Source organism: Lathyrus oleraceus, chromosome 5, assembly GCF_024323335.1.
Source record: "Lathyrus oleraceus cultivar Zhongwan6 chromosome 5, CAAS_Psat_ZW6_1.0, whole genome shotgun sequence".
Lineage (NCBI taxonomy): Eukaryota > Viridiplantae > Streptophyta > Magnoliopsida > Fabales > Fabaceae > Lathyrus > Lathyrus oleraceus.
Window position 1 is genome coordinate 243083525 of NC_066583.1, and position 2948 is coordinate 243086472.

Genomic DNA, 2948 nt, shown 5'->3' on the forward strand with positions numbered 1-2948 from the left:
GGTTCGGTACGAAGACCTCACTCAAAATATATTTCCTTGATGGAGCTGACGCCTGACAAGTAAATTGACATAAGTGACAAATAATGTTGTCTAATGATTTAATTAAAAATTCTTAATTACCAATAAAAACGTTCATTGATATATAACATGTCAAATTTGAATGGTATTGGTTGATGTTATGCAATACTATATTAAATTAGTTATTTCAAAAACACAAATAAGAAAAAATAAATGATACATTAGTACAAGGATCTAATATACTTTGGATCATGTATATTTGTTATATATTAGTCAAATACAATTAAAATTGTGTCATGCAATAGTTTTTAGTTGATTATGTATTATTTAAACAATTAATTATAAATTATCTAATGGCCAAAAATATATAATAAACTATTTTTCTTACAATTTTATTGATCTATGTGCGCACTCGGGTTTTAGTTATACATTACCAAATGACCATAATTAATCTATATATGCATACAGATTTTAATAACAAATGACCATAATTGATATGTGCACGCTCACCAATTTTAATTATACATTATGAAATGGAAAAACATATATAAATGACCTATTTTTTCTTACAATTTAATTGATTTATGTGCGCACACAGATTTTTAACTAGTTTGGTATAAAAAATACTAACTCAATTTTTTTTCCAATTTTATCTTAAACTTTTGGTATATGTAGAAATTGTTTTTTTTAATTATTTTATTTTAAAGAGTTATAGAATAAAATTATATTTTAGTTAGCTCATGCTTGATTTCTTCATCCATGTAACTATATTTTCCATTGTTTTGGTAATGACTTGTTTAATGTACTTGGTTTTGATCCCTATATTTATGTTAAAAGTAGAACATTCATAAAACTTATTTTGCACGTGTTGCAGCACACTACATTCATTCCTTTTATTCCTGCTTATTTCATTCCTTAAATTCTCGTTCACGTAAATAAATAACACCATTCTCTCTCACAAAAAATATTCTCTTTTTTATTGATATTATTATATCATCATTGAATTAAGCAAAAGTTACATAAAATGGATGTAATCTTTGAAGTGCAAAGTGGAAAAACATTCTCAATTGAAGTAGGTTTCTTTGATACTGTTTTGGAAATCAAAGAAAAAGTTCAAAAGTACCAAGGAATTCCAATCTCCAAACAAACCCTAATTTTCAATGGCGAGATTCTTCAAGACGACGGCGACATTTGGAAGTGCGAGATTTTTCAAAACTCGTGCATTCACCTTATGGTTGCGACCATAGATTCTAATCATCAAAAGCTACCAAGAGACCAGGATTCCAAATTTCACCTCAACATCAAAACTCCTTATTCCAAATCCCACAGTCCTATCGAAATCGAGAAAAATGATACTGTTTTAAAGCTTAAATAAAAAATTCTCAGAATTGATCAAAATAATGTCCCATTGAACAAAGTCATGTTTCATGCAACCGGAAGCGAATTACATGATAATCAATTCTTACGCAACTGTGATGTTTCAGAGAAGAGCAAAATTGAGGTTTGTTTCAAGCCATAAGTACCTGCTACACATGCGATTTTTGGTAGTGGAGGTGGAGCCTTAAAGTAGTTGAAGGTGATGGTTGTTAGTCAAGGCAATACCATTGGAATATTTAATGGTAGTGTCACTGGTGGATCATGAAAAATATTTTTGTTCCTAATTTTCTTCATCTTATATTAGTTTAATTAGTGTACTTTAATAAGTTATTAATTTATAAGAATTTTTATTTTATTTATTTATGTTAGAATGTATACTTGAGAGTGGGAATGATTACAATATTGAGGTTTTATGGAGAACTTAATTGTTAAGGTTTTATGGACAATTTCTGCCATTTGGTTGTTGAAGGTGAATATATATGGTTGAATTTATTTTCATGGAGTACTATTTTTGTTTTTTTTGTCTCGCTTTCAATATTTATTATAAATATATTTTAGCAGTTCAGTTGTCAGTCACAACGATAACAATTGAGTTAGTCGGTGACTATATAAAAAAGAAATAAGAAAACAAAATAATTTGAAGAACAAGCAAAGCACGTTGTCAGCATTGCATTTTCATACAAAGAAAAAACAAAGTAATTTGAATAAAGATTATTCATTAAGCTTTGAAGTAAATTGTAACCAAAGGAATTTGCAGCAGTGAAAAATAGAAAAAAAAATTACAGTTGAATTACATTTCATTTCCAATTTTCTGCACATGATTCCCAATGTTCACTTTTTCTCCCTCACCCAAATGCCACCAAATCAGGGATTGAAGCTCACACCACTCTAATAGAATCATCCTTCATGCAAAGTCTCAATCCATTCACACGTTCCTCATGCCAAATCGTAATCCTTATCCTCTCCTTCACACAAGTTCCATTCATTCAAACTCACATCCTATAAATCACTCTCATTATTCTTACTCAAAAAAGAGAAAATATCCATAATTATATTCATCAAATAAAATTCATTCCCTGAAAATACCACCTCTCTTAGCAATCACCCAAAGCTCTACTCTTAAACACTAATTAGATCTTTACACTGAAGCTCTAAATAGTGTAGTTAAGCCCACAACATTGTACCAAACACTCACTCACAGCCAAGGCACATAGTAGAAGAGAAGTAGAAAGAAAGAGCGAGAGTAAAAGAAAAGAGAGGAAGTAGAAGGAAAGAAAAGTCATCTGAGTTGTCCTTCGGAAATTGTCACCGTCTTGTTGAAGCTCGGAGACGCTTTTGGTAGCTTTTTATTTGTTTTTTTTTCACACTGTTGTTGTTAACTACTTCTTTTTATTCCTTCCATGATTGTAATTGTGTAAATCATACAAAATCATAATGAAAAGGAGTTAGGGTTACTCGATCAGTTTGATTTCTTGCATTTTTGTTGAAATTTCTTCTGGATTTGGGTTCGGTTTGTGATTTTAGGGAGGGGGTTCATGTTTATGCTTTGAGGT

General features: G+C 30.0%; 1 pseudogene; it reads left to right on the forward strand.

Annotated features, from left to right (window-relative positions):
• Nucleotides 1-951: 951 nt before the first annotated feature.
• On the forward strand, nucleotides 952-1660 carry LOC127079984 (uncharacterized; annotated as a pseudogene).
• The last annotated feature ends 1288 nt before the right edge of the window (nucleotides 1661-2948 follow it).